We start from the raw sequence: 23,889 nt of genomic DNA, 5'->3' as shown, positions 1-23,889 counted from the left end.
TTTGTTGTTAGGAGGTTAGGGTTATTTGTTGTTACGGGGTTAGGTTAGTTTCTTGTTAGGGGTTTAGTGTTGTTTGTTGTTAGGGGGTTAGTGTTTGTTGTTAGGGGTTTAGGGTTGTTTCTTGTTGGGGTTTAGTAGTTTTTGTTGTTAGGGTGTTAGTGTTGTTTGTTGTTAGGGGGTTAGTGTTGTTCGTTCTCACGGGGTTAGTGTTTTTTGAGGTTAGGGTGTTAGTGTGGTTTGTGGTTAGGGGGTGTGCGTTGTTGGTTCTTAGGGGGTTAGGATTGTTTGTTGTTAGGGGTTTAGGGTTGTTTGTTGTTAGGGGGTTAAGGTTGTTTGTTGTTAGGAGGTTAGGGTTGTTTGTTGTTACGGGTTTAGGTTAGTTTCTTGTTAGGGGTTTAGTGTTGTTTGTTGTTAGGGGGTTAGTGTTTGTTGTTAGGGGTTTAGGGTTGTTTCTTGTTGGGGTTTAGTGTTTTTTGTTGTTACGGTGTTAGTGTTTTTTGTTGTTAGGGGTTTAGGGTTGTTTGTTGTTAGGGGTTTAAGGTTGTTTGTTGTTAGGAGGTTAGGGTTGTTTGTTGTTACAGGGTTAGGTTAGTTTCTTGATAGGGGTTTAGTGTTGTTTGTTGTTACGGGGTTAGTGTTTGTTGTTAGGGGTTTAGGGTTGTTTCTTGTTGGGGTTTAGTAGTTTTAGTTGTTAGGGTGTTAGTGTTGTTTGTGGTTAGGGGTTTAGGGTTGTTTGTTGTTAGGGGTTTAAGGTTGTTTGTTTTTAGTAGGTTAGGGTTGTTTGTTGTTACAGGGTTAGGTTAGTTTCTTGTTAGGGGTTTAGTGTTGTTTGTGGTTAGGGGGTGAGCGTTGTTGGTTGTTAGGGGGTTAGGATTGTTTGTTGTTAGGGGTTTAGAGTTGTTTGTTGTTATGGGGTTAATTTTGTTTGTTGTTAGGAGGTTAGAGCTGTTTGTTGTTACAGGGTTAGGTTAGTTTCTTGTTAGGGGTTTAGTGTTTGTTGTTAGGGGGTTAGTGTTTGTTGTTAGGGGTTTAGTGTTGTTTCTTGTTGGGGTTTAGTGGTTTTTGTTGTTAGGGTGTTAGTGTTGTTTGTTGTTAGGGGTTTAGGGTTGTTTGTTGTTAGGGGTTTAAGGTTGTTTGTTGTTAGGAGGTTAGGGTTGTTTGTTGTTACGGGGTTAGGTTAGTTTCTTGTTAGGGATTTAGTGTTGTTTCTTCTTAGGGCTTTAGTGTTTGTTGTTAGGGGTTTATGTTTGCTTCTTCTTGGGGTTCAGTAGTTTTTGTTGTTAGGGTGTTAGTGTCGTTTGTGGTTAGGGGGTTAGTGTTGTTGTTTTTTAGGGGGTTAGGGTTGTTTGTTGTTAGGAGGTTAGGGTTGTTTGTTGTTACAGTGTTAGGTTAGTTTCTTGTTAGGGGTTTAGTGTTGTTTGTTGTTAGAGGGTTAGTGTTTGTTGTTAGGGGTTTAGTGTTGTTTCTTGTTGGGGTTTAGTGGTTTTTGTTGTTAGGGTGTTAGTGTTGTTGGTTGTTAGGGGGTTAGGATTGTTTGTTGTTAGGGGTTTAAGGTTGTTTGTTGTTAGGAGGTTAGGGTTGTTTGTTGTTACGGGGTTAGGTTAGTTTCTTGTTAGGGGTTTAGTGTTGTTTGTTGTTAGGGGGTTAGTGTTTGTTGTTAGGGGTTTAGGATTGTTTCTTGTTGGGGTTTAGTAGTTTTTGTTGTTAGGGTGTTAGTGTTGTTTGTGGTTAGGAGGTGTGCGTTGTTGGTTGTTGGGGGTTAGGATTGTTTGTTGTTAGGGGTTTAGGATTGTTTGTTGTTAGGGGTTTAGGGTTGTTTGTTGTTAGGGGGTTAAGGTGGTTTGTTGTTAGGAGGTTAGGGTTGTTTGTTGTTACAGGGTTAGGTTAGTTTCTTGTTAGGGGTTTAGTGTTGTTTGTTGTTAGGGGGTTAGTGTTTGTTGTTAGGGGTTTAGTCTTGTTTCTTGTTGGGGTTTAGTGTTTTTTGTTGTTAGGGTGTTAGTGTTGTTTGTTGTTAGAGGTTTAGGGTTGTTTGTTGTTAGGGGTTTAAGGTTGTCTGTTGTTAGGAGGTTAGGGTTGTTTGTTGTTACGGGGTTAGGTTAGTTTCTTGTTAGGGGTTTAGTGTGGTTTGTTGCTAGGGGGTAAGTGTTTGTTGTTAGGGGTTTAGGGTTGTTTCTTTTTGGGGTTTAGTAGTTTTTGTTGTTAGGGTGTTAGTGTTGTTTGTGGTTAGGGTGTTAGTGTTGTTTGTGGTTAGGGGGTGAGAGTTGTTGGTTGTTAGGGGGTTAGGATTGTTTGTTGATAGGGGTTAAGGGTTGTTTGTTGTTAGGGGGTTAAGGTGGTTCGTTGTTAGGAGGTTAGGGTTGTTTGTTGTTACAGGGTTAGGTTAGTTTCTAGTTAGGGGTTTAGTGTTGTTTGTTGTTAGGGGGTTAGTGTTTGTTGTTAGGGGTTTAGTGTTGTTTCTTGTTGGGGTTTAGTGTTTTTTGTTGTTAGGGTGTTAGTGTTGTTTGTTGTTAGGGGTTTAGGGTTGTTTGTTGTTAGGGGGTTAAGGTTGTTTGTTGTTAGGAGGTTAGGGAGGTTTGTTGTTACAGGGTTAGGTTAGTTTCTTGTTAGAGGTTTAGTGTTGTTTGTTGTTAGGGGGTTAGTGTGTGTTGTTACGGGTTTAGGGTTGTTTCTTGTTGGGGTTTAGTAGTTTTTGTTGTTAGGGTGTTAGTGTTGTTTCTGGATAGGGGGTTAGTGTTGTTGTTTGTTAGGGGGTTAGGGTTGTTTGTTGTTAGGAGGTTAGGGTTGTTTGTTTTTACAGGGTTAGGTTAGTTTCTTGTTAGGGGTTTAGTGTTGTTTGTTGTTAGGGGGTTAGTGTTTGTTGTTATGGGTTTAGTGTTGTTTCTTGTTGGGGTTTAGTGGTTTTTATTGTTAGGGTGTTAGTCTTGTTTGTTGTTAGGGGTTTAGGGTTGTTTGTTGTTAGGGGTTTAAGGTTGTTTGTTGTTAGGAGGTTAGGGTTGATTGTTGTTACGGGGTTTGGTTAGTTTCTTCTTAGGGGTTTGGTGTTGTTTTTTGTTAGGGGGTTAGTGTTTGTTGTTAGGGGTTTAGTGTTGTTTCTTGTAGGGGTTTAGTGGTTTTTGTTGTAAGGGTGTTAGTGTTGTTTGTTGTTAGGGGTTTAGGGTTGTTTGTTGTTAGGGGTTTAAGGTTGCTTGTTGTTAGGAGGTTAGGGTTGTTTGTTGTTACGGGGTTAGGTTAGTTTCTTGTTAGGGGTTTAGTGTTGTTTGTTGTTAGGGGGTTAGTGTTTGTTGTTAGGGGTTTAGGGTTGTTTCTTGTTGGGGTTTAGTAGTTTTTGTTGTTAGGGTGTTAGTGTTGTTTGTTCTTAGAGGGTTAGTGTTGTTGTTTGTTGGGGGTTAGGATTGTTTGTTGTTAGGAGGTTAGTGTTCTTTGTTGTTACAGGGTTAGGTTAGTTTCTTGTTAGGGACTTAGTGTTGTTTGTTGTTAGGGGGTTAGTGTTTGTGGTTAGGGGTTTAGGGTTGTTTCTTGTTGGGGTTTAGTAGTTTTTGTTGTTAGGGTGTTAGTGTTGTTTGTGGTTAGGGGGTTAGTGTTGTTGTTTGTTAGGGGCTTAGGGTTGTTTGTTGTTAGGAGGTTAAGGTTCTTTGTTTTTACAGGGTTAGGTTAGTTTCTTGTTACAGGTTTAGTGTTGTTTGTTGTTGGGGGTTAGTGTTTGTTGTTAGGGGTTTAGTGTTGTTTCTTGTTGGGGTTTAGTGGTTTTTGTTGTTAGGGTGTTAGTGTTGTTTGTTGTTAGGGGTTTAGGGTTGTTTGTTGTTAGGGGTTTAAGGTTGTTTGCTGTTAGGAGGTTAGGGTTGTTTGTTGTTACGGGGTTAGGTTAGTTTCTTGTTAGGGGTTTAGTGTTGCTTGTTGTTAGGGGTTTAGTGTTTGTTGTTAGGGGTTTAGGGCTGTTTCTTGTTGGGGTTTAGTAGTTTTTGTTGTTAGGGTGTTAGTGTTGTTTGTTGTTAGGGGGTTAGTGTTGTTTGTTCTTACGGGGTTAGTGTTGTTTGTGGTTAGGGTGTTAGTGTTGTTTGTGGTTAGGGGGTGAGCGTTGTTGGTTGTTAGAGGGTTAGGATTGTTTGTTGTTAGGGGGTTAAGGTTGTTTGTTGTTAGGAGGTTAGGGTTGTTTTTTGTTACAGGGTTAGGTTAGTTTCTTGTTAAGGGTTTAGTGTTGTTTGTTGTTATGGGGTTAGTGTTTGTTGTTAGGGGTTTAGTGTTGTTTCTTGTTGGGGTTTAGTGTTTTTTGTTGTTAGGGTGTTAGTGTTGTTTGTTGTTAGGGGTTTAGTGTTGTTTGTTGTTAGGGGTTTAAGGTTGTTTGTTGTTAGGAGGTTAGGGTTGTTTGTTGTTACAGGTTTAGGTTAGTTTCTTGTTAGGGGTTTAGTGTTGTTCGTTGTTAGGGGGTTAGTGTTTGTTGTTAGGGGTTTAGTGTTGTTTCTTGTTGGGGTTTAGTGGTTTTTGTTGTTAGGGTGTTAGTGTTGTTTGTGGTTAGGGTGTTAGTGCTGTTTGTGGTTAGGGGGTGAGAGTTGTTGGTTGTTAGGGGGTTAGGATTGTTTGTTGTTAGGGGTTTAGGATTGTTTGTTGTTAGGGGGTTAAGGTGTTTTGTTGTTAGGAGGTTAGGGTTGTTTGTTGTTACAGGGTTAGGTTAATTTCTTGTTAGGGGTATAGTGTTGTTTGTTGTTAGGGGGTTAGTGTTTGTTGTTAGGGGTTTAGTGTTGTTTCTTGTTGGGGTTTAGTGGTTTTTGTTGTTAGGGTCTTAGTGTTGTTTGTTGTTAGGGGTTTTGGGTTGTTTGTTGTTAGGGGTTTAAGGTTGTTTGTTGTTAGTAGGTTAGGGTTGTTTGTTGTTACGGGGTTAGGTTAGTTTCTTGTTAGGGGTTTAGTGTTGTTTGTTGTTAGGGGGTTAGTGTTTGTTGTTAGGGCTTTAGTGTTGTTTCTTGTTGGGGTTTAGTGGTTTTTGTTGTTAGGGTGTTAGTGTTGTTCGTTGTTAGGGGTTTAGGGTTGTTTGTTGTTAGGGGTTTAAGGTTGTTTGCTGTTAGGAGGTTAGGGTTGTTTGTTGTTACGGGGTTAGGTTAGTTTCTTGTTAGGGGTTAAGTGTTGTTTGTTGTTAGGGGGTTAGTGTTTGTTGTTAGGGGTTTAGGGTTGTTTCTTGTTGGGGTTTAGTAGTTTTTGTTGTTAGGGTGTTAGTGTTGTTTGTGGTTAGGGGGTTAGTGTTGTTGTTTGTTAGGGGCTTAGGGTTGTTTGTTGTTAGGAGGTTAGGGTTGTTTGTTTTTACAGGGTTAGGTTAGTTTCTTGTTAGGGGTTTAGTGTTGTTTGTTGTTAGGGGGTTAGTGTTTGTTGTTAGGGGTTTAGTGTTGTTTCTTGTTGGGGTTTAGTGGTTTTTGTTGTTAGGGTGTTAGTGTTGTTTGTTGTTAGGGGTTTAGGGTTGTTTGTTGTTAGGGGTTTAAGGTTGTTTGCTGTTAGGAGGTTAGGGTTGTTTGTTGTTACGGGGTTTAGAGTTGTTTGTTGTTATGGGGTTAATTTTGTTTGTTGTTAGGAGGTTAGAGGTGTTTGTTGTTACAGGGTTAGGTTAGTTTCTTGTTAGGGGTTTAGTGTTTGTTGTTAGGGGGTTAGTGTTTGTTGTTAGGGGTTTAGTGTTGTTTCTTGTTGGGGTTTAGTGGTTTTTGTTGTTAGGGTGTTAGTGTTGTTTGCTGTTAGGGGTTTAGGGTTGTTTGTTGTTAGGGGTTTAAGGTTGTTTGTTGTTAGGAGGTTAGGGTTGTTTGTTGTTACGGGGTTAGGTTAGTTTCTTGTTAGGGGTTTAGTGTTGTTTCTTCTTAGGGCTTTAGTGTTTGTTGTTAGGGGTTTAGGTTTGCTTCTTGTTGGGGTTCAGTAGTTTTTGTTGTTAGGGTGTTAGTGTCGTTTGTGGTTAGGGGGTTAGTGTTGTTGTTTTTTAGGGGGTTAGGGTTGTTTGTTGTTAGGAGGTTAGGGTTGTTTGTTGTTACAGGGTTAGGTTAGTTTCTTGTTAGGGGTTTAGTGTTGTTTGTTGTTAGAGGGTTAGTGTTTGTTGTTAGGGGTTTAGTGTTTTTTCTTGTTGGGGTTTAGTGGTTTTTGTTGTTAGGGTGTTAGTGTTGTTGGTTGTTAGGGGGTTAGGATTGTTTGTTGTTTGGGGTTTAAGGTTGTTTGTTGTTAGGAGGTTAGGGTTGTTTGTTGTTATGGGGTTAGGTTAGTTTCTTGTTAGGGGTTTAGTGTTGTTTGTTGTTAGTGGGTTAGTGTTTGTTGCTAGGGGTTTAGGATTGTTTCTTGTTGGGGTTTAGTAGTTTTTGTTGTTAGGGTGTTAGTGTTGTTTGTGGTTAGGAGGTGTGCGTTGTTGTTTGTTGGGGGTTAGGATTGTTTGTTGTTAGGGGTTTAGGATTGTTTGTTGTTAGGGGTTTAGGGTTGTTTGTTGTTAGGGGGTTAAGGTGGTTTGTTGTTAGGAGGTTAGGGCTGTTTGTTGTTACAGGGTTAGGTTAGTTTCTTGTTAGGGGTTTAGTGTTGTTTGTTGTTAGGGGGTTAGTGATTGTTGTTAGGGGTTTAGTGTTGTTTCTTGTTGGGGTTTAGTGCTTTTTGTTGTTAGGGTGTTAGTGTTGTTTGTTGTTAGGAGTTTAGGGTTGTTTGTTGTTAGGGGTTTAAGGTTGTTTGCTGTTAGCAGGTTAGGGTTGTTTGTTGTTACGGGGTTAGGTTAGTTTCTTGTTAGGGGTTTAGTGTTGCTTGTTGTTAGGGGGTTAGTGCTTGTTGTTAGGGGTTTAGGGTTGTTTCTTGTTGGGGTTTAGTAGTTTTTGTTGTTAGGGTGTTAGTGTTGTTTGTTGTTAGGGGGTTAGTGTTGTTTGTGGTTAGGGTGTTAGTGTTGTTTGTGGTTAGGGGGTGAGCGTTGTTGGTTGTTAGAGGGTTAGGATTGTTTGTTGTTAGGGGGTTAAGGTTGTTTGTTGTTAGGAGGTTAGGGTTGTTTTTTGTTACAGGGTTAGGTTAGTTTCTTCTTAAGGGTTTAGTGTTGTTTGTTGTTAGGGGGTTAGTGTTTGTTGTTAGGGGTTTAGTGTTGTTTCTTGTTGGGGTTTAGTGTTTTTTGTTGTTAGGGTGTTAGTGTTGTTTGTTGTTAGGGGTTTAGGGTTGTTTGTTGTTAGGGGTTTAAGGTTGTTTGTTGTTAGGAGGTTACGGTTGTTTGTTGTTACGGGGTTAGGTTAGTTTCTTGTTAGGGGTTTAGTGTTGTTTGTTGTTAGGGGGTTAGTGTTTGTTGTTAGGGGTTTAGGGTTGTTTCTTTTTGGGGTTTAGTAGTTTTTGTTGTTAGGGTGTTAGTGTTGTTTGTGGTTAGGGGGTTAGTGTTGTTTGTTCTTACGGGGTTAGTGTTGTTTGTGGTTAGGGTGTTAGTGTTGTTTGTGGTTAGGGGGTGAGAGTTGTTGGTTGTTAGGGGGTTAGGATTGTTTGTTGTTAGGGGTTTAGGGTTGTTTGTTGTTAGGGGGTTAAGGTGGTTTGTTGTTAGGAGGTTAAGGCTGTTTGTTGTTACAGGGTTAGGATAGTTTCTTGTAAGGGGTTTAGTGTTGTTTGTTGTTAGGGGTTTAGTGTTTGTTGTTAGGGGTTTAGTGTTGTTTCTTGTTGGGGTTTAGTGGTTTTTGTTGTTAGTGTGTTAGTGTTGTTTGTTGTTAGAGGTTTAGGGTTGTTTGTTGTTAGGGGTTTAAGGTTGTTTGTTGTTAGGAGGTTAGGGTTGTTTGTTGTTACGGGGTTAGGTTAGTTTCTTGTTAGGGGTTTAGTGTTGTTTGTTGTTAGGGGGTTAGTGTTTGTTGTTAGGGGTTTAGGGTTGTTTCTTGTTGGGGTTTAGTAGTTTTTGTTGTTAGGGTATTAGTGTTGTTTGTGGTTAGGGGGTTAGTGTTGTTGTTTGTTAGGGGGTTAGGGTTGTTTGTTGTTAGGAGGTTAGGGTTGTTTGTTGTTACAGGGTTTGGTTAGTTTCTTGTTAGGGGTTTAGTGTTGTTTGTTGTTAGGGGGTTAGTGTTTGTTGTTAGGGGTTTAGTCTTGTTTCTTGTTGGGGTTTAGTGTTTTTTGTTGTTAGGGTGTTAGTGTTGTTTGTTGTTAGAGGTTTAGGGTTGTTTGTTGTTAGGGGTTTAAGGTTGTCTGTTGTTAGGAGGTTAGGGTTGTTTGTTGTTACGGGGTTAGGTTAGTTTCTTGTTAGGGGTTTAGTGTGGTTTGTTGCTAGGGGGTTAGTGTTTGTTGTTAGGGGTTTAGGGTTGTTTCTTTTTGGGGTTTAGTAGTTTTTGTTGTTAGGGTGTTAGTGTTGTTTGTGGATAGGGTGTTAGTGTTGTTTGTGGTTAGGGGGTGAGAGTTGTTGGTTGTTAGGGGGTTAGGATTGTTTGTTGTTAGGGGTTTAGGGTTGTTTGTTGTTACGGTGTTAAGGTGGTTCGTTGTTAGGAGGTTAGGGTTGATTGTTGTTACAGGGTTAGGTTAGTTTCTTGTTAGGGGTTTAGTGTTGTTTGTTGTTAGGGGGTTAGTGTTTGTTGTTAGGGGTTTAGTGTTGTTTCTTGTTGGGGTTTAGTGTTTTTTGTTGTTAGGGTGTTAGTGTTGTTTGTTGTTAGGGGTTTAGGGTTGTTTGTTGTTAGGGGGTTAAGGTTGTTTGTTGTTAGGAGTTTAGGGAGGTTTGTTGTTACAGGGTTAGGTTAGTTTCTTGTTAGACGTTTAGTGTTGTTTGTTGTTAGGGGGTTAGTGTTTGTTGTTACGGGTTTAGGGTTGTTTCTTGTTGGGATTTAGTAGTTTTTGTTGTTAGGGTGTTAGTGTTGTTTGTGGATAGGGGGTTAGTGTTGTTGTTTGTTAGGGGGTTAGGGTTGTTTGTTGTTAGGAGGTTACTGGTGTTTGTTTTTACAGGGTTAGGTTAGTTTTTTGTTAGGGGTTTAGTGTTGTTTGTTGTTAGGGGGTTAGTGTTTGTTGTTATGGGTTTAGTGTTGTTTCTTGTTGGGGTTTAGTGGTTTTTATTGTTAGGGTGTTAGTCTTGTTTCTTGTTAGGGGTTTAGGGTTGTTTGTTGTTAGGGGTTTAAGGTTGTTTGTTGTTAGGAGGTTAGGGTTGTTTGTTGTTACGGGGTTAGGTTAGTTTCTTGTTAGGGGTTTGGTGTTGTTTTTTGTTAGGGGGTTAGTGATTGTTGTTAGGGGTTTAGTGTTGTTTCTTGTAGGGGTTTAGTGGTTTTTGTTGTAAGGGTGTTAGTGTTGTTTGTTGTTAGGGGTTTAGGGTTGTTTGTTGTTAGGGGTTTAAGGTTGCTTGTTGTTAGGAGGTTAGGGTTGTTTGTTGTTACGGGGTTAGGTTAGTTTCTTGTTAGGGGTTTAGTGTTGTTTGTTGTTAGGGGGTTAGTGTTTGTTGTTAGGGGTTTAGGGTTGTTTCTTGTTGGGGTTTAGTAGTTTTTGTTGTTAGGGTGTTAGTGTTGTTTGTTGTTAGGGGCTTAGTGTTGTTTGTTCTTACGGGGTTAGTGTTGTTTGTGGTTAGGGTGTTAGTGTTGTTTGTGGTTAGGGGGTGAGCGTTGTTGGTTGTTAGGGGGTTAGGATTGTTTGTTGTTAGGGGTTTAGGGTTGTTTGTTGTTAGGGGGTTAAGGTTGTTTGTTGTTAGGAGGTTAGGGTTGTTTGTTGTTACAGGGTTAGGTTAGTTTCTTGTTAGGGGTTTAGTGTTGTTTGTTGTTAGGGTGTTAGTGTTTGTTGTTAGGGGTTTAGGGTTGTTTCTTGTTGGGGTTTAGTGGTTTTTGTTGTTAGGTGTTAGTGTTGTTTGTTGTTAGGGGTTTAGGGTTGTTTGTTGTTAGGGGTTTAAGGTTGTTTGTTGTTAGGAGGGTAGGGTTGTTTGTTGTTACGGGGTTAGGTTAGTTTCTTGTTAGGGGTTTAGTGTTGTTTGTTGTTAGGGGGTTAGTGTTTTTTGTTAGGGGTTTAGGGTTGCTTCTTTTTGGGGTTTAGTAGTTTTTGTTGTTAGGGTGTTAGTGTTGCTTGTTGTTAGGGGGTTAGTGTTGTTTGTTCTTACGGGGTTAGTGTTGTTTGTGGTTAGGGTGTTAGTGTTGTTTGTGGTTAGGGGGTGAGAGTTGTTGGTTGTTAGAGGGTTAGGATTGTTTGTTGTTAGGGGTTTAGGGTTGTTTGTTGTTAGGGGGTTAAGGTGGTTTGTTGTTATGAGGCTAGGGCTGTTTGTTGTTACAGGGTTAGGTTAGTTTCTTGTTAGGGGTTTAGTGTTGTTTGTTGTTAGGGGGTTAGTGTTTGTTGTTAGGGGTTTAGTGTTGTTTCTTGTTGGGGTTTAGTGCTTTTTGTTGTTAGGGTGTTAGTGTTGTTTGTTGTTAGGGGTTTAGGGTTGTTTGTTGTTAGGGGTTTAAGGTTGTTTGCTGTTAGGAGGATAGGGTTGTTTGTTGTTACGGGGTTAGGTTAGTTTCTTGTTAGGGGTTTAGTGTTGCTTTTTGTTAGGGCGTTAGTGTTTGTTGTTAGGGGTTTAGGGTTGTTTCTTGTTGGGGTTTAGTAGTTTTTGTTGTTAGGGTGTTTGTGTTGTTTGTTGTTAGGGGGTTAGTGTTGTTTGTGGTTAGGGTGTTAGTGTTGTTTGTGGTTAGGGGGTGAGCGTTGTTCGTTGTTAGAGGGTTAGGATTGTTTGTTGTTAGGGGTTTAAGGTTGTTTGTTGTTAGGAGGTTAGGGTTGTTTTTTGTTACAGGGTTAGGTTAGTTTCTTCTTAAGGGTTTAGTGTTGTTTGTTGTTAGGGGGTTAGTGTTTGTTGTTAGGGGTTTAGTGTTGTTTCTTGTTGGGGTTTAGTGTTTTTTGTTGTTAGGGTGTTAGTGTTGTTTGTTGTTAGGGGTTTAGGGTTGTTTGTTGTTAGGGGTTTAAGGTTGTTTGTTGTTAGGAGGTTAGGGTTGTTTGTTGTTACGGGGTTAGGTTAGTTTCTTGTTAGGGGTTTAGTGTTGTTTGTTGTTAGGGGGTTAGTGTTTGTTGTTAGGGGTTTAGGGTTGTTTCTTGTTGGGGTTTAGTAGTTTTTGTTGTTAGGGTATTAGTGTTGTTTGTGGTTAGGGGGTTAGTGTTGTTGTTTGTTAGGGGGTTAGGGTTGTTTGTTGTTAGGAGGTTAGGGTTGTTTGTTGTTACAGGGTTTGGTTAGTTTCTTGTTAGGGGTTTAGTGTTGTTTGTTGTTAGGGGGTTAGTGTTTGTTGTTAGGGGTTTAGTCTTGTTTCTTGTTGGGGTTTAGTGTTTTTTGTTGTTAGGGTGTTAGTGTTGTTTGTTGTTAGAGGTTTAGGGTTGTTTGTTGTTAGGGGTTTAAGGTTGTCTGTTGTTAGGAGGTTAGGGTTGTTTGTTGTTACGGGGTTAGGTTAGTTTCTTGTTAGGGGTTTAGTGTGGTTTGTTGCTAGGGGGTTAGTGTTTGTTGTTAGGGGTTTAGGGTTGTTTCTTTTTGGGGTTTAGTAGTTTTTGTTGTTAGGGTGTTAGTGTTGTTTGTGGATAGGGTGTTAGTGTTGTTTGTGGTTAGGGGGTGAGAGTTGTTGGTTGTTAGGGGGTTAGGATTGTTTGTTGTTAGGGGTTTAGGGTTGTTTGTTGTTACGGTGTTAAGGTGGTTCGTTGTTAGGAGGTTAGGGTTGATTGTTGTTACAGGGTTAGGTTAGTTTCTTGTTAGGGGTTTAGTGTTGTTTGTTGTTAGGGGGTTAGTGTTTGTTGTTAGGGGTTTAGTGTTGTTTCTTGTTGGGGTTTAGTGTTTTTTGTTGTTAGGGTGTTAGTGTTGTTTGTTGTTAGGGGTTTAGGGTTGTTTGTTGTTAGGGGGTTAAGGTGTTTTGTTGTTAGGAGGTTAGGGTTGTTTGTTGTTACAGGGTTAGGTTAATTTCTTGTTAGGGGTATAGTGTTGTTTGTTGTTAGGGGGTTAGTGTTTGTTGTTAGGGGTTTAGTGTTGTTTCTTGTTGGGGTTTAGTGGTTTTTGTTGTTAGGGTCTTAGTGTTGTTTGTTGTTAGGGGTTTTGGGTTGTTTGTTGTTAGGGGTTTAAGGTTGTTTGTTGTTAGTAGGTTAGGGTTGTTTGTTGTTACGGGGTTAGGTTAGTTTCTTGTTAGGGGTTTAGTGTTGTTTGTTGTTAGGGGGTTAGTGTTTGTTGTTAGGGCTTTAGTGTTGTTTCTTGTTGGGGTTTAGTGGTTTTTGTTGTTAGGGTGTTAGTGTTGTTCGTTGTTAGGGGTTTAGGGTTGTTTGTTGTTAGGGGTTTAAGGTTGTTTGCTGTTAGGAGGTTAGGGTTGTTTGTTGTTACGGGGTTAGGTTAGTTTCTTGTTAGGGGTTAAGTGTTGTTTGTTGTTAGGGGGTTAGTGTTTGTTGTTAGGGGTTTAGGGTTGTTTCTTGTTGGGGTTTAGTAGTTTTTGTTGTTAGGGTGTTAGTGTTGTTTGTGGTTAGGGGGTTAGTGTTGTTGTTTGTTAGGGGCTTAGGGTTGTTTGTTGTTAGGAGGTTAGGGTTGTTTGTTTTTACAGGGTTAGGTTAGTTTCTTGTTAGGGGTTTAGTGTTGTTTGTTGTTAGGGGGTTAGTGTTTGTTGTTAGGGGTTTAGTGTTGTTTCTTGTTGGGGTTTAGTGGTTTTTGTTGTTAGGGTGTTAGTGTTGTTTGTTGTTAGGGGTTTAGGGTTGTTTGTTGTTAGGGGTTTAAGGTTGTTTGCTGTTAGGAGGTTAGGGTTGTTTGTTGTTACGGGGTTTAGAGTTGTTTGTTGTTATGGGGTTAATTTTGTTTGTTGTTAGGAGGTTAGAGGTGTTTGTTGTTACAGGGTTAGGTTAGTTTCTTGTTAGGGGTTTAGTGTTTGTTGTTAGGGGGTTAGTGTTTGTTGTTAGGGGTTTAGTGTTGTTTCTTGTTGGGGTTTAGTGGTTTTTGTTGTTAGGGTGTTAGTGTTGTTTGCTGTTAGGGGTTTAGGGTTGTTTGTTGTTAGGGGTTTAAGGTTGTTTGTTGTTAGGAGGTTAGGGTTGTTTGTTGTTACGGGGTTAGGTTAGTTTCTTGTTAGGGGTTTAGTGTTGTTTCTTCTTAGGGCTTTAGTGTTTGTTGTTAGGGGTTTAGGTTTGCTTCTTGTTGGGGTTCAGTAGTTTTTGTTGTTAGGGTGTTAGTGTCGTTTGTGGTTAGGGGGTTAGTGTTGTTGTTTTTTAGGGGGTTAGGGTTGTTTGTTGTTAGGAGGTTAGGGTTGTTTGTTGTTACAGGGTTAGGTTAGTTTCTTGTTAGGGGTTTAGTGTTGTTTGTTGTTAGAGGGTTAGTGTTTGTTGTTAGGGGTTTAGTGTTTTTTCTTGTTGGGGTTTAGTGGTTTTTGTTGTTAGGGTGTTAGTGTTGTTGGTTGTTAGGGGGTTAGGATTGTTTGTTGTTTGGGGTTTAAGGTTGTTTGTTGTTAGGAGGTTAGGGTTGTTTGTTGTTATGGGGTTAGGTTAGTTTCTTGTTAGGGGTTTAGTGTTGTTTGTTGTTAGTGGGTTAGTGTTTGTTGCTAGGGGTTTAGGATTGTTTCTTGTTGGGGTTTAGTAGTTTTTGTTGTTAGGGTGTTAGTGTTGTTTGTGGTTAGGAGGTGTGCGTTGTTGTTTGTTGGGGGTTAGGATTGTTTGTTGTTAGGGGTTTAGGATTGTTTGTTGTTAGGGGTTTAGGGTTGTTTGTTGTTAGGGGGTTAAGGTGGTTTGTTGTTAGGAGGTTAGGGCTGTTTGTTGTTACAGGGTTAGGTTAGTTTCTTGTTAGGGGTTTAGTGTTGTTTGTTGTTAGGGGGTTAGTGATTGTTGTTAGGGGTTTAGTGTTGTTTCTTGTTGGGGTTTAGTGCTTTTTGTTGTTAGGGTGTTAGTGTTGTTTGTTGTTAGGAGTTTAGGGTTGTTTGTTGTTAGGGGTTTAAGGTTGTTTGCTGTTAGCAGGTTAGGGTTGTTTGTTGTTACGGGGTTAGGTTAGTTTCTTGTTAGGGGTTTAGTGTTGCTTGTTGTTAGGGGGTTAGTGCTTGTTGTTAGGGGTTTAGGGTTGTTTCTTGTTGGGGTTTAGTAGTTTTTGTTGTTAGGGTGTTAGTGTTGTTTGTTGTTAGGGGGTTAGTGTTGTTTGTGGTTAGGGTGTTAGTGTTGTTTGTGGTTAGGGGGTGAGCGTTGTTGGTTGTTAGAGGGTTAGGATTGTTTGTTGTTAGGGGGTTAAGGTTGTTTGTTGTTAGGAGGTTAGGGTTGTTTTTTGTTACAGGGTTAGGTTAGTTTCTTCTTAAGGGTTTAGTGTTGTTTGTTGTTAGGGGGTTAGTGTTTGTTGTTAGGGGTTTAGTGTTGTTTCTTGTTGGGGTTTAGTGTTTTTTGTTGTTAGGGTGTTAGTGTTGTTTGTTGTTAGGGGTTTAGGGTTGTTTGTTGTTAGGGGTTTAAGGTTGTTTGTTGTTAGGAGGTTACGGTTGTTTGTTGTTACGGGGTTAGGTTAGTTTCTTGTTAGGGGTTTAGTGTTGTTTGTTGTTAGGGGGTTAGTGTTTGTTGTTAGGGGTTTAGGGTTGTTTCTTTTTGGGGTTTAGTAGTTTTTGTTGTTAGGGTGTTAGTGTTGTTTGTGGTTAGGGGGTTAGTGTTGTTTGTTCTTACGGGGTTAGTGTTGTTTGTGGTTAGGGTGTTAGTGTTGTTTGTGGTTAGGGGGTGAGAGTTGTTGGTTGTTAGGGGGTTAGGATTGTTTGTTGTTAGGGGTTTAGGGTTGTTTGTTGTTAGGGGGTTAAGGTGGTTTGTTGTTAGGAGGTTAAGGCTGTTTGTTGTTACAGGGTTAGGATAGTTTCTTGTAAGGGGTTTAGTGTTGTTTGTTGTTAGGGGGTTAGTGTTTGTTGTTAGGGGTTTAGTGTTGTTTCTTGTTGGGGTTTAGTGGTTTTTGTTGTTAGTGTGTTAGTGTTGTTTGTTGTTAGAGGTTTAGGGTTGTTTGTTGTTAGGGGTTTAAGGTTGTTTGTTGTTAGGAGGTTAGGGTTGTTTGTTGTTACGGGGTTAGGTTAGTTTCTTGTTAGGGGTTTAGTGTTGTTTGTTGTTAGGGGGTTAGTGTTTGTTGTTAGGGGTTTAGGGTTGTTTCTTGTTGGGGTTTAGTAGTTTTTGTTGTTAGGGTATTAGTGTTGTTTGTGGTTAGGGGGTTAGTGTTGTTGTTTGTTAGGGGGTTAGGGTTGTTTGTTGTTAGGAGGTTAGGGTTGTTTGTTGTTACAGGGTTTGGTTAGTTTCTTGTTAGGGGTTTAGTGTTGTTTGTTGTTAGGGGGTTAGTGTTTGTTGTTAGGGGTTTAGTCTTGTTTCTTGTTGGGGTTTAGTGTTTTTTGTTGTTAGGGTGTTAGTGTTGTTTGTTGTTAGAGGTTTAGGGTTGTTTGTTGTTAGGGGTTTAAGGTTGTCTGTTGTTAGGAGGTTAGGGTTGTTTGTTGTTACGGGGTTAGGTTAGTTTCTTGTTAGGGGTTTAGTGTGGTTTGTTGCTAGGGGGTTAGTGTTTGTTGTTAGGGGTTTAGGGTTGTTTCTTTTTGGGGTTTAGTAGTTTTTGTTGTTAGGGTGTTAGTGTTGTTTGTGGATAGGGTGTTAGTGTTGTTTGTGGTTAGGGGGTGAGAGTTGTTGGTTGTTAGGGGGTTAGGATTGTTTGTTGTTAGGGGTTTAGGGTTGTTTGTTGTTACGGTGTTAAGGTGGTTCGTTGTTAGGAGGTTAGGGTTGATTGTTGTTACAGGGTTAGGTTAGTTTCTTGTTAGGGGTTTAGTGTTGTTTGTTGTTAGGGGGTTAGTGTTTGTTAGGGGTTTAGTGTTGTTTCTTGTTGGGGTTTAGTGTTTTTTGTTGTTAGGGTGTTAGTGTTGTTTGTTGTTAGGGGTTTAGGGTTGTTTGTTGTTAGGGGGTTAAGGTTGTTTGTTGTTAGGAGTTTAGGGAGGTTTGTTGTTACAGGGTTAGGTTAGTTTCTTGTTAGACGTTTAGTGTTGTTTGTTGTTAGGGGGTTAGTGTTTGTTGTTACGGGTTTAGGGTTGTTTCTTGTTGGGATTTAGTAGTTTTTGTTGTTAGGGTGTTAGTGTTGTTTGTGGATAGGGGGTTAGTGTTGTTGTTTGTTAGGGGGTTAGGGTTGTTTGTTGTTAGGAGGTTACTGGTGTTTGTTTTTACAGGGTTAGGTTAGTTTTTTGTTAGGGGTTTAGTGTTGTTTGTTGTTAGGGGGTTAGTGTTTGTTGTTATGGGTTTAGTGTTGTTTCTTGTTGGGGTTTAGTGGTTTTTATTGTTAGGGTGTTAGTCTTGTTTCTTGTTAGGGGTTTAGGGTTGTTTGTTGTTAGGGGTTTAAGGTTGTTTGTTGTTAGGAGGTTAGGGTTGTTTGTTGTTAGGGGTTTAAGGTTGCTTGTTGTTAGGAGGTTAGGGTTGTTTGTTGTTACGGGGTTAGGTTAGTTTCTTGTTAGGGGTTTAGTGTTGTTTGTTGTTAGGGGGTTAGTGTTTGTTGTTAGGGGTTTAGGGTTGTTTCTTGTTGGGGTTTAGTAGTTTTTGTTGTTAGGGTGTTAGTGTTGTTTGTTGTTAGGGGCTTAGTGTTGTTTGTTCTTACGGGGTTAGTGTTGTTTGTGGTTAGGGTGTTAGTGTTGTTTGTGGTTAGGGGGTGAGCGTTGTTGGTTGTTAGGGGGTTAGGATTGTTTGTTGTTAGGGGTTTAGGGTTGTTTGTTGTTAGGGGGTTAAGGTTGTTTGTTGTTAGGAGGTTAGGGTTGTTTGTTGTTACAGGGTTAGGTTAGTTTCTTGTTAGGGGTTTAGTGTTGTTTGTTGTTAGGGTGTTAGTGTTTGTTGTTAGGGGTTTAGGGTTGTTTCTTGTTGGGGTTTAGTGGTTTTTGTTGTTAGGTGTTAGTGTTGTTTGTTGTTAGGGGTTTAGGGTTGTTTGTTGTTAGGGGTTTAAGGTTGTTTGTTGTTAGGAGGGTAGGGTTGTTTGTTGTTACGGGGTTAGGTTAGTTTCTTGTTAGGGGTTTAGTGTTGTTTGTTGTTAGGGGGTTAGTGTTTTTTGTTAGGGGTTTAGGGTTGCTTCTTTTTGGGGTTTAGTAGTTTTTGTTGTTAGGGTGTTAGTGTTGCTTGTTGTTAGGGGGTTAGTGTGGTTTGTTCTTACGGGGTTAGTGTTGTTTGTGGTTAGGGTGTTAGTGTTGTTTGTGGTTAGGGGGTGAGAGTTGTTGGTTGTTAGAGGGTTAGGATTGTTTGTTGTTAGGGGTTTAGGGTTGTTTGTTGTTAGGGGGTTAAGGTGGTTTGTTGTTATGAGGCTAGGGCTGTTTGTTGTTACAGGGTTAGGTTAGTTTCTTGTTAGGGGTTTAGTGTTGTTTGTTGTTAGGGGGTTAGTGTTTGTTGTTAGGGGTTTAGTGTTGTTTCTTGTTGGGGTTTAGTGCTTTTTGTTGTTAGGGTGTTAGTGTTGTTTGTTGTTAGGGGTTTAGGGTTGTTTGTTGTTAGGGGTTTAAGGTTGTTTGCTGTTAGGAGGATAGGGTTGTTTGTTGTTACGGGGTTAGGTTAGTTTCTTGTTAGGGGTTTAGTGTTGCTTTTTGTTAGGGCGTTAGTGTTTGTTGTTAGGGGTTTAGGGTTGTTTCTTGTTGGGGTTTAGTAGTTTTTGTTGTTAGGGTGTTTGTGTTGTTTGTTGTTAGGGGGTTAGTGTTGTTTGTGGTTAGGGTGTTAGTGTTGTTTGTGGTTAGGGGGTGAGCGTTGTTCGTTGTTAGAGGGTTAGGATTGTTTGTTGTTAGGGGTTTAAGGTTGTTTGTTGTTAGGAGGTTAGGGTTGTTTTTTGTTACAGGGTTAGGTTAGTTTCTTGTTAAGGGTTTAGTGTTGTTTGTTGTTAGGGGGTTAGTGTTTGTTGTTAGGGGTTTAGTGTTGTTTCTTGTTGGGGTTTAGTGTTTTTTGTTGTTAGGGTGTTAGTGTTGTTTGTTGTTAGGGGTTTAGGGTTGTTTGTTGTTAGGGGTTTAAGGTTGTTTGTTGTTAGGAGGTTAGGGTTGTTTGTTGTTACGGGGTTAGGTTAGTTTCTTGTTAGGGGTTTAGTGTTGTTTGTTGTTAGGGGGTTAGTGTTTGTTGTTAGGGGTTTAGGGTTGTTTCTTGTTGGGGTTTAGTAGTTTTTGTTGTTAGGGTATTAGTGTTGTTTGTGGTTAGGGGGTTAGTGTTGTTGTTTGTTAGGGGGTTAGGGTTGTTTGTTGTTAGGAGGTTAGGGTTGTTTGTTGTTACAGGGTTTGGTTAGTTTCTTGTTAGGGGTTTAGTGTTGTTTGTTGTTAGGGGGTTAGTGTTTGTTGTTAGGGGTTTAGTCTTGTTTCTTGTTGGGGTTTAGTGTTTTTTGTTGTTAGGGTGTTAGTGTTGTTTGTTGTTAGAGGTTTAGGGTTGTTTGTTGTTAGGGGTTTAAGGTTGTCTGTTGTTAGGAGGTTAGGGTTGTTTGTTGTTACGGGGTTAGGTTAGTTTCTTGTTAGGGGTTTAGTGTGGTTTGTTGCTAGGGGGTTAGTGTTTGTTGTTAGGGGTTTAGGGTTGTTTCTTTTTGGGGTTTAGTAGTTTTTGTTGTTAGGGTGTTAGTGTTGTTTGTGGATAGGGTGTTAGTGTTGTTTGTGGTTAGGGGGTGAGAGTTGTTGGTTGTTAGGGGGTTAGGATTGTTTGTTGTTAGGGGTTTAGGGTTGTTTGTTGTTACGGTGTTAAGGTGGTTCGTTGTTAGGAGGTTAGGGTTGATTGTTGTTACAGGGTTAGGTTAGTTTCTTGTTAGGGGTTTAGTGTTGTTTGTTGTTAGGGGGTTAGTGTTTGTTGTTAGGGGTTTAGTGTTGTTTCTTGTTGGGGTTTAGTGTTTTTTGTTGTTAGGGTGTTAGTGTTGTTTGTTGTTAGGGGTTTAGGGTTGTTTGTTGTTAGGGGGTTAAGGTTGTTTGTTGTTAGGAGTTTAGGGAGGTTTGTTGTTACAGGGTTAGGTTAGTTTCTTGTTAGACGTTTAGTGTTGTTTGTTGTTAGGGGGTTAGTGTTTGTTGTTACGGGTTTAGGGTTGTTTCTTGTTGGGATTTAGTAGTTTTTGTTGTTAGGGTGTTAGTGTTGTTTGTGGATAGGGGGTTAGTGTTGTTGTTTGTTAGGGGGTTAGGGTTGTTTGTTGTTAGGAGGTTACTGGTGTTTGTTTTTACAGGGTTAGGTTAGTTTTTTGTTAGGGGTTTAGTGTTGTTTGTTGTTAGGGGGTTAGTGTTTGTTGTTATGGGTTTAGTGTTGTTTCTTGTTGGGGTTTAGTGGTTTTTATTGTTAGGGTGTTAGTCTTGTTTCTTGTTAGGGGTTTAGGGTTGTTTGTTGTTAGGGGTTTAAGGTTGTTTGTTGTTAGGAGGTTAGGGTTGTTTGTTGTTACGGGGTTAGGTTAGTTTCTTGTTAGGGGTTTGGTGTTGTTTTTTGTTAGGGGGTTAGTGATTGTTGTTAGGGGTTTAGTGTTGTTTCTTGTAGGGGTTTAGTGGTTTTTGTTGTAAGGGTGTTAGTGTTGTTTGTTGTTAGGGGTTTAGGGTTGTTTGTTGTTAGGGGTTTAAGGTTGCTTGTTGTTAGGAGGTTAGGGTTGTTTGTTGTTACGGGGTTAGGTTAGTTTCTTGTTAGGGGTTTAGTGTTGTTTGTTGTTAGGGGGTTAGTGTTTGTTGTTAGGGGTTTAGGGTTGTTTCTTGTTGGGGTTTAGTAGTTTTTGTTGTTAGGGTGTTAGTGTTGTTTGTTGTTAGGGGCTTAGTGTTGTTTGTTCTTACGGGGTTAGTGTTGTTTGTGGTTAGGGTGTTAGTGTTGTTTGTGGTTAGGGGGTGAGCGTTGTTGGTTGTTAGGGGGTTAGGATTGTTTGTTGTTAGGGGTTTAGGGTTGTTTGTTGTTAGGGGGTTAAGGTTGTTTGTTGTTAGGAGGTTAGGGTTGTTTGTTGTTACAGGGTTAGGTTAGTTTCTTGTTAGGGGTTTAGTGTTGTTTGTTGTTAGGGTGTTAGTGTTTGTTGTTAGGGGTTTAGGGTTGTTTCTTGATGGGGTTTAGTGGTTTTTGTTGTTAGGTGTTAGTGTTGTTTGTTGTTAGGGGTTTAGGGTTGTTTGTTGTTAGGGGTTTAAGGTTGTTTGTTGTTAGGAGGGTAGGGTTGTTTGTTGTTACGGGGTTAGGTTAGTTTCTTGTTAGGGGTTTAGTGTTGTTTGTTGTTAGGGGGTTAGTGTTTTTTGTTAGGGGTTTAGGGTTGCTTCTTTTTGGGGTTTAGTAGTTTTTGTTGTTAGGGTGTTAGTGTTGCTTGTTGTTAGGGGGTTAGTGTTGTTTGTTCTTACGGGGTTAGTGTTGTTTGTGGTTAGGGTGTTAGTGTTGTTTGTGGTTAGGGGGTGAGAGTTGTTGGTTGTTAGAGGGTTAGGATTGTTTGTTGTTAGGGGTTTAGGGTTGTTTGTTGTTAGGGGGTTAAGGTGGTTTGTTGTTATGAGGCTAGGGCTGTTTGTTGTTACAGGGTTAGGTTAGTTTCTTGTTAGGGGTTTAGTGTTGTTTGTTGTTAGGGGGTTAGTGTTTGTTGTTAGGGGTTTAGTGTTGTTTCTTGTTGGGGTTTAGTGCTTTTTGTTGTTAGGGTGTTAGTGTTGTTTGTTGTTAGGGGTTTAGGGTTGTTTGTTGTTAGGGGTTTAAGGTTGTTTGCTGTTAGGAGGATAGGGTTGTTTGTTGTTACGGGGTTAGGTTAGTTTCTTGTTAGGGGTTTAGTGTTGCTTTTTGTTAGGGCGTTAGTGTTTGTTGTTAGGGGTTTAGGGTTGTTTCTTGTTGGGGTTTAGTAGTTTTTGTTGTTAGGGTGTTTGTGTTGTTTGTTGTTAGGGGGTTAGTGTTGTTTGTGGTTAGGGTGTTAGTGTTGTTTGTGGTTAGGGGGTGAGCGTTGTTCGTTGTTAGAGGGTTAGGATTGTTTGTTGTTAGGGGTTTAAGGTTGTTTGTTGTTAGGAGGTTAGGGTTGTTTTTTGTTACAGGGTTAGGTTAGTTTCTTGTTAAGGGTTTAGTGTTGTTTGTTGTTAGGGGGTTAGTGTTTGTTGTTAGGGGTTTAGTGTTGTTTCTTGCTGGGGTTTAGTGTTTTTTGTTGTTAGGGTGTTAGTGTTGTTTGTTGTTAGGGGCTTAGGGTTGTTTGTTGTTAGGTTTTTAAGGTTGTTTGTTGTTAGGAGGTTAGGGTTGTTTGTTGTTACGGGGTTAGGTTAGTTTCTTGTTAGGGGTTTAGTGTTGTTTGTTGTTAGGGGGTTAGTGTTTGTTGTTAGGGGTTTAGTGTTGTTTCTTGTTGGGGTTTAGTGGTTTTTGTTGTTAGGGTGTTAGTGTTGTTTGTTGTTAGAGGTTTAGGGTTGTTTGTTGTTAGGGGTTTAAGGTTGTTTGTTGTTAGGAGGTTAGGGTTGTTTGTTGTTACGGGGTTAGGTTAGTTTCTTGTTAGGGGTTTAGTGTTGTTTGTTGTTACGGGGTTAGTGTTTGTTGTTAGGGGTTTAGGGTTGTTTCTTGTTGGGGTTTAGTAGTTTTTGTTGTTAGGGTATTAGTGTTGTTTGTGGTTAGGGGGTTAGTGTTTTTGTTTGTTAGGGGGTAGGTTTGTTTGTTGTTAGGAGGTTAGGGTTGTTTGTTGTTACAGGGTTAGGTTAGTTTCTTGTTAGGGGTTTAGTGTTGTTTGTTGTTAGGGGGTTAGTGTTTGTTGTTAGGGGTTTAGTCTTGTTTCTTGTTGGGGTTTAGTGTTTTTTGTTGTTAGGGTGTTAGTGTTGTTTGTTGTTAGAGGTTTAGGGTTGTTTGTTGTTAGGGGTTTAAGGTTGTTTGTTGTTAGGAGGTTAGGGTTGTTTGTTGTTACGGGGTTAGGTTAGTTTCTTGTTAGGGGTTTAGTGTTGTTTGTTGTTAGGGGGTTAGTGTTTGTTGTTAGGGGTTTAGGGTTGTTTCTTTTTGGGGTTTAGTAGTTTTTGTTGTTAGGGTGTTAGTGTTGTTTGTGGTTAGGGTGTTAGTGTTGTTTGTGGTTAGGGGGTGAGAGTTGTTGGTTGTTAGGGGGTTAGGATTGTTTGTTGTTAGGGGTTTAGGGTTGTTTGTTGTTAGGGGGTTAAGGTGTTTTGTTGTTAGGAGGTTAGGATTGTTTGTTGTTACAGGCTTAGGTTAGTTTCTTGTTAGGGGTTTAGTGTTGTTTGTTGTTAGGGGGTTAGTGTTTGTTGTTAGGGGTTTAGTGTTGTTTCTTGTTGGGGTTTAGTGGTTTTTGTTGTTAGGGTCTTAGTGTTGTTTGTTGTTAGGGGTTTAGGGTTGTTTGTTGTTAGGGGTTTATTGTTGTTTGTTGTTAGGAGGTTAGGGTTGTTTGTTGTTACGGGGTTAGGTTAGTTTCTTGTTAGGGGTTTAGTGTTGTTTGTTGTTAGGGGGTTAGTGTTTGTTGTTAGGGCTTTAGGGTTGTTTCTTGTTGGGGTTTAGTGGTTTTTGTTGTTAGGGTGTTAGTGTTGTTTGTTGTTAGGGGTTTAGGGTTGTTTGTTGTTAGGGGTTTAAGGTTGTTTGCTGTTAGGAGGTTAGGGTTGTTTGTTGTTACGGGGTTAGGTTAGTTTCTTGTTAGGGGTTTAGTGTTGTTTGTTGTTAGGGGGTTAGTGTTTGTTGTTAGGGGTTTAGGGTTGTTTCTTGTTGGGGTTTAGTAGTTTTTGTTGTTAGGGTGTTAGTGTTGTTTGTGGTTAGGGGGTTAGTGTTGTTGTTTGTTAGGGGCTTAGGGTTGTTTGTTGTTAGGAGGTTAGGGTTGTTTGTTTTTACAGGGTTAGGTTAGTTTCTTGTTAGGGGTTTAGTGTTGTTTGTTGTTAGGGGGTTAGTGTTTGTTGTTAGGGGTTTAGTGTTGTTTCTTGTTGGGGTTTAGTGGTTTTTGTTGTTAGGGTGTTAGTGTTGTTTGTTGTTAGGGGTTTAGGGTTGTTTGTTGTTAGAGGTTTAAGGTTGTTTGCTGTTAGGAGTTTAGGGTTGTTTGTTGTTACGGGGTTAGGTTAGTTTCTTGTTAGGGGTTTAGTGTTGCTTGTTGTTAGGGGGTTAGTGTTTGTTGTTAGGGGTTTAGGGTTGTTTCTTGTTGGGGTTTAGTAGTTTTTGTTGTTAGGGTGTTAGTGTTGTTTGTTGTTAGGGGGTTAGTGTTGTTTGTTCTTACGGGGTTAGTGTTCTTTGTGGTTAGGGTGTTAGCGTTGTTTGTCGTTAGGGGGTGAGCGTTGTTGGTTGTTAGAGGGTTAGGATTGTTTGTTGTTAGGGGGTTAAGGTTGCTTGTTGTTAGGAGGTTAGGGTTGTTTTTTCTTACAAGGTCAGCTTAGTTTCTTGTTAAGGGTTTAGTGTTGTTTGTTGTTATGGGGTTAGTGTTTGTTGTTAGGGGTTTAGTGTTGTTTCTTGTTGGGGTTTAGTGTTGTTTCTTTTTGGGGTTTAGTGTTTTTTGTTGTTAGGGTGTTAGTGTTGTTTGTTGTTAGTTGTTTAGTGTTGTTTGTTGTTAGGGGTTTTAGGTTGTTTGTTGTTAGGAGGTTAGGGTTGTTTGTTGTTACGGGGTTAGGTTAGTTTCTTGTTAGGGGTTTAGTGTTGTTTGTTGTTAGGGGGTTAGTGTTTGTTGTTAGGGGTTTAGGGTTGTTTCTTTTTGGGGTTTAGTAGTTTTTGTTGTTAGGGTGTTAGTGTTGTTTGTGGTTAGGGGGTTAGTGTTGTTTGTTCTTACGGGGTTAGTGTTGTTTGTGGTTAGGGTGTTAGTGTTGTTTGTGGTTAGGGGTTTAGTGTTGTTTGTTGTTAGGGGTTTAAGGTTGTTTGTTGTTAGGAGGTTAGGGTTGTTTGTTGTTACGGGGTTAGGTTAGTTTCTTGTTAGGGGTTTAGTGTTGTTTGTTGTTAGGGGGTTAGTGTTTGTTGTTAGGGGTTTAGGGTTGTTTCTTGTTGGGGTTTAGTAGTTTTTGTTGTTAGGGTATTAGTGTTGTTTGTGGTTAGGGGGTTAGTGTTGTTGTTTGATAGGGGGTTAGGGTTGTTTGTTGTTAGGAGGTTAGGGTTGTTTGTTGTTTCAGGGTTAGGTTAGTTTCTTGTTAGGGGTTTAGTGTTGTTTGTTGTTAGGGGGTTAGTGTTTGTTTTTAGGGGCTTAGT

Source organism: Loxodonta africana, chromosome 14 (genome assembly GCF_030014295.1).
Source record: "Loxodonta africana isolate mLoxAfr1 chromosome 14, mLoxAfr1.hap2, whole genome shotgun sequence".
In the NCBI taxonomy this organism is placed as follows: Eukaryota; Metazoa; Chordata; class Mammalia; order Proboscidea; family Elephantidae; genus Loxodonta; species Loxodonta africana.
Note: the sequence above shows the minus strand (reverse complement) of the source record.